Genomic DNA, 15,981 nt, shown 5'->3' on the forward strand with positions numbered 1-15,981 from the left:
GAAACTGTACCCGTCCCTTATAGTTATTATATAGTTCAATATATTTCAGATGTCAGCTAACATATAACACTAACATTGATAATAATATTGATCGTAAATATTAAAAAAAACACAAAATAAAACACTACAAAGCGTCTGTTGATTATCAGCTGTGCTGCCAGTGAGCACCGATGACTACGTCTACGTTGACATAATAATAACAACAATATTATACAGTGAAACCTCCACTAACGAACACCTCCCAATAGCGGACGTTTTTTGGGGAACGGGGACATTTTCACTACTTTTCAATCGGAAAACCTCCGAATAGCGGACTCTCCGAATAACAGACATTATTTTATTAAAGAATTTTTAAAACAATGGTATAAATCCCTAATCATTATTTGAAAATAGAATCTGTAATATGCCTATCTGTAATACGTATTCACATTCGTATGCACTCTTGTAATAATGTAACATAATTACGATAACAAACTCGTTATGTGACGATACGATTATGACAAATTCGGTTATCGGTGAAGCGATTATGTGTTATGACAAAAGTATGTCAGTTAGTGACGGTTTTCGACGCGATGACTACGTTAAAACGAAAGCGGTTGTCGCTTCGCGAAAAAATTGACATTTTAGATTACCGTAAAAACAACGGAAACGTAGGAATTCGTGCACTCGCAGAAAATTTTGTATAATTTTAATTTTAATTGTAAAAATATACTATAAATAATAATATGTAATTTGTAAAAATATAAAAATGTAATAATAAATAATAAATAATAATTTTTGATTTTGATTGTAAAAATATACTTTAAATAATAATATATAATTTGTAAAAATATAAAAATGTAATAACTTACAATAAATAATAAGTAAAAACATTACATATATGTACATACATAGTACATTATTATACAAATACATTTCAAAAATGTATCTCCTCTGAATAACGGACACCTCCGAATAACGGACAAAATGTTGGTGACCAAGAGTGTCCGCTATTCAGAGGTTTCACTGCATTAATATTTGATACGATAATAAATTCGCGTTCAAGATCTAACCAAATGTAAATGTATAACTATTTTTCGGACTTCTTATATTCAACGAGTAGTTTCATCGTATATTATAATAATATGCTAATCTGTATGATCCAATTAAGTGGGAAATAATTGCAAGGATTAAAGCACAGTAAAAGTCCTTGAATAACTCAGACGACTTAAAACTAAATTTACAGAATCACATTTTGATAGTCACTTCATAAAATGAACGACTATATTTCTAGTCGACTGTATAATAGTCGACTTTATGATAATGATACAGAATCGCCCTGCTGGACACCTTTTAGAACATGTTTCACAATTGAAAACGATTTATTTCATTATTCCCTAAAAGTAGTATGATGACGGTTACTTGAAACATCTGAATTCTGAATATATTCTGGGATTGGTACATCTCAATTCGAGATTCATATTAGCTTAGTTTATCGTACATAAAATTACCTGAAATAAATGTTTTCACTGTTTTATCCTGGAACCATGCATCAACATCATTATTATCATAATTGTCGATTGAAAGTGATAAGCTGTTACGGGGCCTAGACGCTATAATATTATATCCACCTTGACAACCACGATTAAAGATAGTATGGTCACAGAATAAATTATTCTGTGGTATGGTTTCGTGACGACGTATGATAATGTATAGGCAAGATTCAAGAAGCGGCCACAAAAGTGCTTACAGCACAGGCCTTATACCACGATTAAAGATAATATAGACTATAGTACTATCTACTAAAACAAATATAAAGATTGGTGCTAGCAAAACTATTCATACACAATTTTTATTTTTATTAATCAACGATTAAAAATTAAAAAAGGTGGGCATGTGGATGTCGCTCTGTTGTACAGTAGGTTACAAGTGGGTCACTGTAATGGATGGTATTACATTTGAATTCAATGATATAATATCATTGTATAAGAAAAACGATTCTGAGCGAAAACGGTCAGTCAGCCTATGATATTACCAAGTATATTTGATGATATTATTGTAAATAAAGTAATTTATATATAACCTATTTACGTGGAGCCTTGTTTTCAGTTTTCAATCCTTAGCTATAAAAGTTGAACATTTTATAAATTTTTAACTCAAAAATAATTATTAAATTATAAATTTGATACATTTTGTCAAAATTTGAACTTTAAATACTTATAAAAAAAAATTATGCCTATGTATTTTTAATATTTTTCAATTGCCATTAGAACGATATATCAGGAGTTTTATATTAAATTTTCACAGTTTTTTACCCTACAAATACAATTTTATTGATATTAATAGAAAAAAAACTAAACCTAAAGACAAGTGGCATTCGGGGACTGCCTGATAAAGCTATTGCATATTAAATAAATAAGAAGTTGATATAATTTTGAATTTTTTATTATTCTAGTTATTCAGGAATTTGTATCATAGAAACTATAGGCCTATGATAACTAAAATATGAAACATAAGTTTGAGATTTAATATTCTCCAAATATCTGGAAAATACGGCGTCGATGGTGGTCCCATATTTTGTAGTAGATTCTTGTGTACATTTTCTACATTTTCGATAGCACTGTATTGCACGACATTCTCTTGGTCTTTATGACTGTCCAATTTCTGTCCTTTTCTGCAAAACAAAATGAAGAAATCATAATATAGTAATAAAATAATAATATTGAGGCATATAATTACAATTTCGATTTTTAAAATACGAAATTTAATTACATTTGTAAATCATCCAATTTTTTTTGGGCAATTTCTTTTACATTACGTTGACGGAATTCTCTTTGACGATCGACATTTGATTTTGGATATTTTTTTTCATTTTTCTTCAAAACTTTTTGACGCTGACGATATGCATTTTGATTCTCACGTTTTCTTTTTTTTCTTTTTTTCTTGACTGCGATAAGAATGAAACAATATTTTCGTTAGGTAAATTATAGTAATTTATAGTTTATACATCACATATTATTAAAATAAATACAATAAAAAAATAAATAGATTTTAACATGCACTTTGATTGCGACGGGGACGGAACAATAGTTAGCCCGTACGGGCCGATCGCTAATTACTTCGCGCGCTGTACTCACACACCGACCGACCTGTGTATAGATGTGTATGTGTGTGTAGCGACTCAAAGGAAGTGGACGGGGTCGCCGAGCAAGACCAGAGAGTGCTAGTGTGTGGGTGGGTGTGTAAATGTGTGTATAATGTGATGTGTGTGCTTAAATAATATTGGACGGGTACCTAACTCAAATAAATGAAAACTAAAATTATAATGGTAGCAAATTGCGATAGTATAATAATTGTTTAAATAATACACAGTGTAAATATATGGCCCTTTTGGCCTAACCGATAAAATAATATAAGCCGCTATTTGAGCTGTTACTCGTAAAAGTATAAATTTGTCCCACTGGCTCGGCAATGCAATATAACATAATAAATAAATTGTTAAAAAAAACTTACAATTTGTCGGTGCACGGCTGGCCAGCTGCTACCTTTGCCTGTATAATAGTTTTATAATAGATACACAACAATAATAATATAAATTCACTGGCTATTCAAGCCAGACAATAATTTAAATAGCAATAACTAAGTACAGTAAAGTTATAATATGATAATTCAAAATATGATTTAAATTACGATCGCACTCGTGACAATGTTATAATATAATACTGTTTGAAATAACCCGACGATTAGCGTTGCGGTATATGTCAACAAAATAATAAAATATGCAAACGGCTATTAGAGCCGATGCTAACAATATAATATTTGTGGCGATTCGCGCCTATATACACAATGAATTATTAAAATAATAATAAAAGACACTGACGGCGATTCGCGCCTACAAAGAGTATAATAATATTATTGGCTATTCGAGCCAAAAATGTATCTAATAAAATGCCGGCGATGTGTGCCCACGTACAATTATTGCGTTGACTGTGTGCAACGAACGAACGAACAGAACTCACTGCCGCACCGCGCCTCGCCCTTGCTGGACAGTACCTGGTTGCGGTCTAATCTACATATTACATAATAATTAATAATCTTAATAATAACTGTGTGTGGTCGGTCGGTGGGTACATTGCTATTGTCGCGACGGCGACACACTTATTTAAAAATGTTCTTATAAAATATTTTTAAAAAACTTTATTATTATTTGAAATTACATGATTTCTAACATAAACTAGATCGTAATTTACTTAACGAAAATATTGATATTTAAAACAATTGTAAAAAATCAGCCATTTTACTTTTACTTAATAAGTGTTTTTACCATATAAATTTTTCTAAAAATCAGATTTACAAATTGGCTATATATTGAATATTTCGAAAAATTTTTTTATCAATTTTAAGTTTTTTATTTTCAGTATTAAAAAATAAAAAATAAAATAAAATAAAAAATGTATTCTAAAAATGTAGCGCAAGTGTCTATGAATTATATTCAAAAGAAATTTTTTAAAAATATTGATTAGAACAAAAGTTATTTCATTTGTCAGAATGTCAGATCTCTGTGGGACACCCATGTGTAGGTTAGGTATATATGTATTTTTATAAAATACGCACACATTTTCTTGCACTATTTCTTCACCAGATGCACTTCCTTCACTTTCCATTTTTTTTATATTATATTATATTATATTATAACAACACTTTGAGCATTACCCTGCACGCGTTGTATATAGCAACTGTATATCGTCGCTGAAATTGCAACACCGAATATCTCAAAATTTGACAAAATGAGTTTGTTTTGTTGGTAGATAAGTGAATAATAATAAAAATAATAAATAAATAAAAAAAAAGATAACGCAGCATGTCTCATACACTGTTTATTTTTATCATATCCAGACATAAATATATAAATGTATATTATATATGAACCGTATAATTATAGGTACATTATTATACCTTGCAAATATATCTGCAAACAATAGCCGCTGACAGCGGACTTTCGACCGCAGATAGCACGGTATGACAATAAGGTTCACCGCGCGGTAGACAGAGAGGGGGATTACGGGATTCCGCAGGTAGTGGTCACGCTTTTTCGTTACGAAAAATTTTTTTTCAGTCACTACACCAGACCTGCGATAAAAGCTATGCAATAGCTTAAAAAATTGAAAACTGACAATGTCCGTAAATAGCTCAAAAAGAGTTAAATTATTTTCAAAATTAATAATACAAACATTCAGTGAAATTTTCAAGTATCTACAGTAATACGTTTTTTAATTACAACAAAATAAGAAAATCGTTACATGAGATCGAGTGAATATCAAATGTTGTAAAAATATGAATTTCAAACGCTCATAAAAATTTAATTTGACTTTCATGTAGACGTTTTTAAGCTATTGCATAGCTTTTATCGCAGGCCTGGTGTGGTGACTGAAAAAAAATTTTTCGTAACGAAAAAGCGTGACCACTACCTGCGGAATCCCGTAATCCCCCTCCTGTCTTCCGAGCGGCGACCCGTATTGTCATACAATGCTATCTGCGATCGAAGGTCGGCTGTCGGCGGCTATTGTTTGCAGATATATTTTCAAGGAATAATAATGTACCTATAATTAATAATTATACGGTTTATATTATATAATATACATTTATATATTTATATCTGGATAGTGGATATGATAAAATTACACAGTGTATGAGACATGCTGCGTTATCGTTTTTTTTTTATTATTATTATTTTTATTATTATTCACTTATCTACCAACAAAACAAACTCATTTGTCAAATTTTGAGATATGCGGTGTTGCAGTTTCAGCGACGATATATAGTTGCTATATACAACGCGTGCAGTGTGCACGCCAGGGTAGTGTTATAATATAATATAATAATATAAAAGATAAATACTGAATTGAGATACTGTTTCAAAAGGTGGGGTAGCCATTTACCAAAATAATAATAATGATACTACCAATATTATGACTCCGAATATTGATATAAATGTGGCAAATGTTGTAGATGTAAATGTTAGACGCTCAAATGTTGGAGATATTTGTGCGTGCTTATGCAAACTGCAAAATGGCCTAGAAATAGTCATTGTAGTCATTTACATTACTCCAAATCCAAAATTGGACGAGGTAGAATATTTTATTCATCGCACTTTACTGGAGTACACTGTAGAAGGGTCAAAAATACTTGGTGGAAATTCCCATAAATTTCCACTTATCTTGGCTGGCGATTTCAACATCAACTTCGCTGATAAAAAATCAGAGAGACTAACAACGTTTCTCTTAGAAAAATTAAATTTACGTATAAATAATGATCCACAAGAATCTACTACAAAATATGGGACCACCATCGACGCCGTATTTTCCAGATATTTGGAGAATATTAAATCTCAAACTTATGTTTCATATTTTAGTTATCATAGGCCTATAGTTTCTATGATACAAACTTCTGTATAACTAGAATAATAATAAAAAAATTTTAAATTATATCAACTTCTTATTTATTTAATATGCAATAGCTTTATCGCGGCAATCCCCGAATGCCACTTGACTTTTTTTTTTAATAAAGGTAGACAAACTGATGAATAATCTTGTATTATATTTTCAAATCTTAGATTTAAAAAGAAAAATTTTATGAATTCTCAACTCAAAATAGTTTGCTAATTTTCGTGATTTTTCCGTATTTTTTCAAGATTTGAACTTTAAATGCTTATAAATAAAAACTGTGACTAAGGATTTTTAATATTTTTCAGCTGTATTTGAAACAATAACCTAGGAGCCTTCTATTAAATTTCCAAGCATTTTTACCCAACAGATAAAGTTTTATTGATATTTATAGAAAAAAAACTAAAAAAAATGGAAACTGAAAATGTCCGTAAACAGCTCAAAATAAGTCAAAATATTTGAAAAATGTTATGGTGTATAGAAAATGCTTATATAAACATTCAGTCAAAATTTCATGTATCTACGGTCATTTGTTTTAGAGTTGCACCAAAAACCAAAATCGATTTTCTCAAAAACATATTTTGCGTTAAAATTCCCGTTTTCCTTTAATTTTTCTTTTGTTTTTCACATTACTGAGAAATTTTTACTTTTGACCCTCTTAAATACCAACTAGATTCACTTTCCTATCAGAAAAGTTACTGTTGAAGAAAATCCAAGCTCTTTTACTGTCCTAAAATTTGTTGACGGACACAAAAAAAAGTAAAAAAAAATAAAATAAAAACACACATCATTGTAAAATCAATACATTCATCGCTTCGCTCAGACTCTAAAATTAACTATAAAATCAGTCTATATCGAATAATAAGTAGCAGGTACATTATTATTTGTTAATGACTTAATGTTATATATGAACAAAATGTAAAAGTATTAATTCCTGGGAACTTTAATAATATTATTGATTATTATTTATTATAAAAACTATCAGAATCGTAAATAAATTGTATTGATTTTAATTTCTCTCAAATATCTTAGCCCCTAGTTTTTGTCATACGTTCTACATTCATAACTTTGCTTAATTTTAATTTTAATAAACGTTTTAAAAAGTAATTTCGTTACAGTTGTATAATTGTAAACAATTAAATTAAAATATATAATGAAATTACTACAGCGTTACTGCAAAAGTAATTTGCGTTACGTTACTACCCAACACTACCTACTGTACCTACTATCCATGCCATTCTGAATATTCTTATATTATCCTTATGACTGCTTCAGGTGATATTTTCTTTTTTCTAAGCATTGGCAAGATTATATTTTACAGATAAAACTAGCATTATTGATTTTACTCCCTGGCGGTTACCATAGCAACCGTGTAGTTTTAGGCTGTTGCAGCTGCAAAAACTCACCAAACTTTGCTTTTGGTAATGGGGTGACCGAGCAGCTCGTCGCTTCATTCATTTGATCACGGTTCATGACCCCTTACAGACCTCGTTTGGTCGTTTAAAGTCCTCATCTATTGTATGTACATAGCATACTTAATTTTTTTCGAATACAATATGATGGTTAGAATATTGAACTGAACATTTACACAGTGGTAGAAGAGCTCCGTCAATAACCATCAGGTACACCTATTATAATTTATTATGATTAACAAACAAATATATAAACTTTGTTTAGAATAAAACTAATAGTACTATTATTATACAGAGTGATTTTTATTTATACTGCACTAGGTAATATGGTAACATGGTAAAAAATTAACTTTTTTTTAAATTTAGAGGACTTATTCAAATGATAAAATTGAAATTATAAAAAACATAAATTAAATTATAAATAAGTACAGTACCTACCATAATGCCTGATATATAAAAAAAAATCATCCTGTAAGCTGTAATTATGCAATCATATGACAACGAGAATATCATGATACCTCCTTCAGATCTATCATATAAATAATATACAAATATAAAATGTCTCATTATAATATAATTTTTTTGTTATACCTATTTTAGCTTGATACCAATTTAATCTTATTCTTATACTTACACAATTACTACAAATTACTATGATTACATTTCAAGTCCTCATCGATTGAGGCTTTTTTAAAAGTTCCTATAATTTTTTTTTAATTTTGCGTGAATCCCTTTCTTGATTACTATTGCACTAAGTAATATGAAATAATATTAAATAGCACTAAAAAAATATTTTATAATATAAATTATATATGGTACATAATTTATTATAATCACCATCCCGACCTATGAAGTAATTTAAAATAAATTACGTTATATTGGTTATATTGAATAATAATATATAAGTTATAAATATATCAAGTAAATAATATTATGTTAAGCCACTTTAAAACAAGATGTATTATATATCTATATGATCATAATAAAAACAAAAATATTTAACGAAACCTATTACAGAAAATAATTTTTAGCTACAACCATAATAATAAACCCACATTTATTATTATTACCTATTCAAAAGAAATTAGTACCTAACAGTAATTTTAGTATAAAGTATTACACTAATATTACTGATATAATTGAAGACAATAATTCTCTCACACCTCTAACTATTCTCATTTAAATTCGTTAGACGATCGAGTGAATGTTTATTGTGATCCACATAAAGTAAAAAGTTTTTTTTTTTTATAATCATTGAGATACAAATTACAAACGTTAAAACACTACGCCGATTCATTGCGTCCTTTTTTCTTGGCAACGTCGCACCTCGGGTAATATTTCATTATATTAAGGACGATGACAAAATTGATCCGCTGCGTATTACAACTTACAAGTCTACACCGCCCCGCCATAAGTTAATTATAATATTGAACACATTACTCAGCGTTCGTTGTTGTAGTGGGGGTGGGCGCTGGGCGGGTGGGACAGATGAGTGGTATTGACAAACATCTGTAGCGACCCTCCTCTCCGACCACCACTACGACAAACACTTCGCCACCAACTACACACCTTAGCATATTATTATTACTATTATATACACACTTCACCCACAGCTTGTACACTACTCCACGCTTCGGTCTCGAATTTCCGGAGAGCAAACAACATCATATTTCTAACGAGGGTCGTAAAACTCGTTATCATATTATCGACTCGTTTTAACCCACACGTCATTTATTTCTGTACATGTTTATTTAGCTACGCTGATAAAAAGTGAAATTAATATAATATTATGTTACTAACAGTAATGTCATAATACGATATATATAGCATAATACGTATTGGTATCATTGTTTTATTTATACAACCACATGCTCTATACACATAATATAATTAAATAAAAAATAATAAATTATCTGAATAAAAATAATATCTGTTGTTCCGAAATCAGTACAAAATATTTTGAATTTGAATTTCAATTAGAAACGTACGTTATATTTGATTGGTTTTAAAATTATGTTTTAAATTCTGTATTGATTTTACAACGATGTGTATTTTTGTATTTTTAATTTTATATACGATGAGATACCTTAAGTGCCTCCAATGGGCGGCTTCTTATCTCCAGCCACTCAAGCCATTTCACCTCCATCACATGCACTTATTGAAAAACAACATTTATAGATTGTGTATATTTAAATAAACGATATAAAAAAAAAAAAAAAATATACGATGAGTAATTAAAATAATGCTTCGATTTTCAACTTCAGTATCTTGTTTGATGGGAAAGTAAATATAGTTGGGACAAACAAGAGGTCAAAATTTAAAATAGTTTTTAAAAGCGCCTGGGAAAAAAATAAAGCATTAACAGGAATTTTTACGTAAAATCGGTTTTTGACAAAATCGATTTTGTTTTTTGGTGTAACTCTAAACAAATTGACCGTAGATTCATTAAAATATCTTAACTTGTTTGGAGCTGTTTACGCACATTCTCAATTTCCAATTTTTGGTTTTTATTTCTATAAAATATGTCAAACAATTTTATTCGTTGGGACAAAAAACTTTAAAATTTATTACAAGGCTTCTTATATATTATTATAATTTTAGTTAAAAAATAATAAAAATTCATAGGCACATTTTTTTTTATAAGAATTTAAAGTTAAAATTTCGGCAAAATGTATACAATTTAAAATTTAAAACAAGATTCCACTTAAATGAGTTATTCTGTAACCAAAAAATACAAAAACGCAGTTTTTTTAATAGTTATTTTATGTTCAGATTTGGATGAAAATAACATAACCAAGAATTACGATTTTAATTATTTTGTTGTGATTTAAAAATATTATTCGTGGATATATGCAATTTTTAGTCTATTGTAATGCATATGTAATTTTTTTGGCAAGAATGAATTTAACCTACCTACTGGTCTATTAGATACCTACTAATGGCTAATTAAATTAATTACTTTAATCACGATAATATCATAAATTGTATCTAGGTACTTGGTAATATTGTCCTGATAGACCGTCTTCGCTCAGAATTGTTTTTCGTATACAATAATTTTATATGATCGAATTGAAATTTTACACCATCCATTACAGTGACCCACTGGCCACTTGAACCATACTGTACAGCAGAACGACATACATGTACTCGCTATTTTTTCCTTTATTTTGAAAACTACAATTATTATTGTAAAAAGAATACAATTATTTAAGTAATAGTAGTTATGGGTCACGCATTATGTGTGTGTCCAAATCTTGAAAAAAACAAAACAACCTATTATTATATTATCCATATTTAAGAATCTTGACCGGTATAAGTCGTCACGCAACTTGGAACTATTACACATTATAGTTTTACATTTTTGTTCATGTACTTACGAATATTTTTGAAATGTTGTATAATGCACATTACTTATTACTTATTAGTTATTTCATCTCTCCAGCACAACTTATATATTATATTACAATATTTTACAAGTTACTCTTCTACGCCCTACGGCATATGCCTCGCCATGCGCACAACGCTCGAAATAAGTCCTGGGAAAAATTTAATAATAAGGGTGGCACGCGCGTGATTGACGTGGGGAAGACCGGGTCCCTTGGAGCTAGGCAGCTGAAAATTCTAGGGTGAAAACAAAGAGGAGCATGTGGTAGAAGTGAGGGGCCCGGGACGTAGATTACGAGGTTCAGTATAATATAAATGTCTGAATGAAAACACAAAGGGGTTTATAATCCATCGTATTAATATTGACGTCATCATTCATACAGCAACAATGTGTCACGTATGTATGTATGTATGTATGTATGTATGTATGTATGTATTTGAGTGTGTGTAAAGTATACATTTAATTATAAAATATCAAGAAAAAACTTACACATTCGTTTTTCAAGAATATTTTGATTTGTACCACAGTTAGATTGAAGTTTTCAAGTTTTCATATTTTATACTTAAACGATAAATGGCTATTTGGAACAGCGTTAGTACATCGCTATACCTACTTATTATATTTTATTTAACAAGTTGGTTTTTTTTAAAATTAATGTTGAGCCATATTGTTTTTACCAACTGTACCTATACAGCGAACCATCTATACAACGAATTTCTATTTTGGCAAAATGTTCTGTTTAAAGAAATATTTTTGAGATCCAAACCAAATTCATTTAATTATACTCAACGAAATTCTCTGTATTATGAATGTTTTTACTGTCCATGAAACTTCGTAGATTATGAAATTTCATTGTAGTATATTATACATCGATTTTATAGTGATCTATATTTACATTAAAATAGTGGATTCCTATATCAGTAAAATTTTATATTTTTTATTTGTCATACAGAAAAATGTTTTGATTGTTTTGTTTCTTGGAAAGTTGGAAACACATTCAACCCCGAGTTGCTCACAGTATAATATTGAACCTACTTGTGATTCGACCAATAAAAAGAAACAAAATCCATATAATATGAACAAAACATTATTTATGCAATCAAAAAATCTTGTAAATGCAATCGAAAACTACAAGTGTATTCAGTTACATTATTTGTATAATTCAAGAGTCAAGTTATTAATTTTAAAACGTATGTAATTATATTTTATAATATCTAACAACTAAAAACACATACTTTTTGCTTTACAAATTATTTAAGTAAGGCACGTGTTTTATTTAAAACAGGAAAGTTGAATTTTATTTAATTAACATCATAGTCAACAACATCAACAATCATCAAATATTTTTAGCCAATTTTACGAAATTCAAATTCATGCTGTGCAAAATAATTTCTGAAGAATAATTATAAATATACTTACTCCATTCATCGGAATTAACTGATAACACCTAAATAGAAAATATGAGTGTAATGCTTGAATATAAGATTGTTGATCAGACGTAAATTATTTATTCTTGTTTTTTTTAAATTAATTTTTATTGTACTTCTATACTAGATAAAGCCAATTATTTAATTTTAAGTTAGATCTTAAGAAACGTATGAAAAGTATGGTAATTTATTTAATTCTCAATTGATTAAATAGATGGAAAATTAAACCTATTGTGTACTATCATGTAAATCTAAAATAGCACTACATGATTAAACAAATGTTTTATATTTGTCATGTACATTGTACATTTGTACGATTGTTAAACAACATCTCATTTTTATATTAATAGATATAGCATTATAAATAATTAACTAAAAGTATGAATTGTACAAAAAAAAAAACAAATAAACAAAAAAATTTCGGTCAATTACAGCACATAGTGTTTGCAATATTTACTAAAATTCCTGAATTTTTAAATTTTCCATTATTGGCTATGAGTCTATAACGTCATAATATTCTAGGCCCATTATAATATAGGTATGTGGGTATGACATTGTGATGACTAAAAACTAGGATGTAATAAGGTAGTATAATACAAATTTGTTTAGAAATTTCGATAAATTATCAATGCTAAAGTCAGTCAAAAAAATGTAATATTTTTGAATGGGTATAGGTATAGGTATTGAACTATTTTCTAAAATGTGAATTTTTCCGAGCAAAAGTTATTTTTTACATTTTATAAAATAATAATTTTGTAGTTATGTTACAGAAACATCGACTAATATTATTATAACATTGGTGAAATATTTTACTGAATGTTACTGTTTTGTAATTAAGGTTCTTATAACATTACAAGAATATTCTTCTGCTGTCTGGGTAGTCTTTCTTATACCTATTGTATATATTTATTTACAGTTTTGATATTATATGTGTGGATAGTACTTTTTTATGATTCGATTATTCAATATAAATTCAATATTCCATATTAATATATTCATATACCTTTCCATATCGATTAAAATTTTTTTTAAATTCTATAATTATCAATAATTTTTCTTAATTAATTTTTTGTTATTACTATCACTAAATTTGCTTAGTTCCTCGTTATAGTCAGTTTTGGATCAGTTAAAAATTGTTTTAAAAACATTTATTAGGTAGGAAGTACTTAATATAATGGGGGAGAAGCAATGCCAAAACCAGTCCCTCTCCCTGTTCTCGATAACACAAAAAAAAAAAAGGTACTTAATATAACACTCATCAGTCATGATGAGGTGCACACATCAGTGATCACTGATGAATAATGTTAGTGGTACCAATAAGTACCTAGATAAAAACTGCGTTGGCTTAATATAATAGGAATATTAACAAATACGAGCATCGACCCTCAGTCAACAGTCACAGAACTGCAGTCTACGAGGATTGGAAGTACAACTTTCAGTCTTTTACGTCGAATACCGTCAGATTGGACATGGATACCACGGATCAACATTGCCAGAATGCCGGATGGATAAAAACGTAATAAAAAGGTCTGATGTAAACTCCACCAGTTTTATTTTCTTATCTGGATGGGTATATGAAAACTCCACTAGTGTTAAGGCCTTGCTTATGTAATACTAAACAATAAATAAACACAAAAATTCAAAATGAAAAAAAATTATGGTGTTAGAGATCGATAGATAGGCACCCGCAGAAATTTTTTTTAGTGGGGGGAGGGGGGGGGGCAATGTTTGGATTTGAGGAGAAATATTTTAATTTTAATAGGTATTTTAAAATAATAACCTTTTTTATTATACTCGAATACAAAATATATTTTATTATGTTACAACTTATTTTATTATAAGTATACTTATAGGTAAAAGGTAAAAGTATTATTCATTTTCGTTTATTTTAGCATTGTCGGGTTCTAGTTCTAAACGAGGTATTTTAAAGTACCTTCTCAAATCCATTTTATATCAAATTCGAACAACCGTTAAATATTTTCGATGGACCGATAGATTTACAAAACACATCGACTAACAAATAACGACTGACTTATGATCACGATGATAAAATATTATATGGGTAAACAATTACTAATCAGTAATCACTTTATATAATAGATAGAATTAGATAGGTAGATATTTTATGATAGAGACTATTATGTAGAAAGTTATTTAGCTATAGAAAGGCCTGATCTAAAAATACAATTACCAATCGACTGCAAAATATAATCCAATCTAATGTTTTTTTAATGGTAACCTATTATTCATATAACCACTTAAAATTTGTTGTATAGTATGTAGTAATTTATCTTAAAACATTCAATTTACAAAAATTATTTTGAAAAAGCCAGGAGGGGCAATCCTCACCTTGCCCCCCCCTGCGGGCGCCTATGGATAGTTATAATACTGGATTTTTATTGGAATTAATAGTTATATAATACCTATCAACAAATTGTATCACATAAATTTATGTCATATTACAATATAACATACCTACATATTTTGTGATTTTTACAATTTATAATTATCTATTATGTTTTTTTAACGTAATACTGGTTATTACAATTTGTATGATTTGTTCGGACATTTATTAATTTTATTTTTAAGTTTTATATATTTTTTGGCATACACGCATAGTGTCGCATACCTAATTATTATTATAATACAATTATGGTTTAAAAAAAAAAATAATGGGTACCTTTATTCCTATTATATGTATTTTATATTGTTACTTGATTTTCTTCACTGGCAAAGTTTACCTGAACCCTATTTTGCCTGTTTTATTTTCTGCCAGAGTTAACACTAAAAAAAGGTACTTGCGGCGGAGTTTAGGGACATGCGACCAGTTCACATACATAAATAACAAGTAGGTACCTAAAGAATATATTTATTTTAGGTAGAATAAAAAAAAATTGATTTTGAAATATATACACAATATACTATAATACTTATATTATTATGTTTGTTGTCGACCTTGGATCAGTTCAAATACAATAATACTATCAACGTCGACAACCTTACTGCGACGATCGTTTTTCACGAATTACTATGTGTATATATTAACATATAGAACCCGTTTAAACCGGTAGTTGAAGTTAAGGTAAACACACCACTGCCATCAACGCTTCAGTTTAATATATTTTTAAGAAAATAATTATAAGATAGACATATTATGTATTCATATTATTATTATTGCAATAAATCAAATTAAAAATTGATGAGCAACAATATTGATTTTGATTTTATATATTTTTAAGAAAGTAATTTTAAGAAAAACAATTTATGTATTCGTACTTAGATTAGATACATTTTGGTTGTACTACGTTGCACTTATATTATGGGAGCAAAACTTT

At 28.7% G+C, this 15,981-nt stretch overlaps 1 long non-coding RNA gene across 1 annotated transcript; it reads right to left on the minus strand.

Moving 5' to 3' along the window:
* Window positions 1-2,447: 2,447 nt before the first annotated feature.
* On the minus strand, window positions 2,448-3,886 carry LOC132938005 (uncharacterized). Its single transcript, XR_009663864.1, has 3 exons — window positions 3,493-3,886; window positions 2,752-2,926; window positions 2,448-2,653 (listed from the first exon to the last, which is right to left on the minus strand). It is a non-coding gene; the product is annotated as an uncharacterized LOC132938005 (long non-coding RNA).
* Window positions 3,887-15,981: the final 12,095 nt, after the last annotated feature.

Source organism: Metopolophium dirhodum, chromosome 2 (assembly GCF_019925205.1).
Source record: "Metopolophium dirhodum isolate CAU chromosome 2, ASM1992520v1, whole genome shotgun sequence".
Taxonomy (NCBI): Eukaryota; Metazoa; Arthropoda; class Insecta; order Hemiptera; family Aphididae; genus Metopolophium; species Metopolophium dirhodum.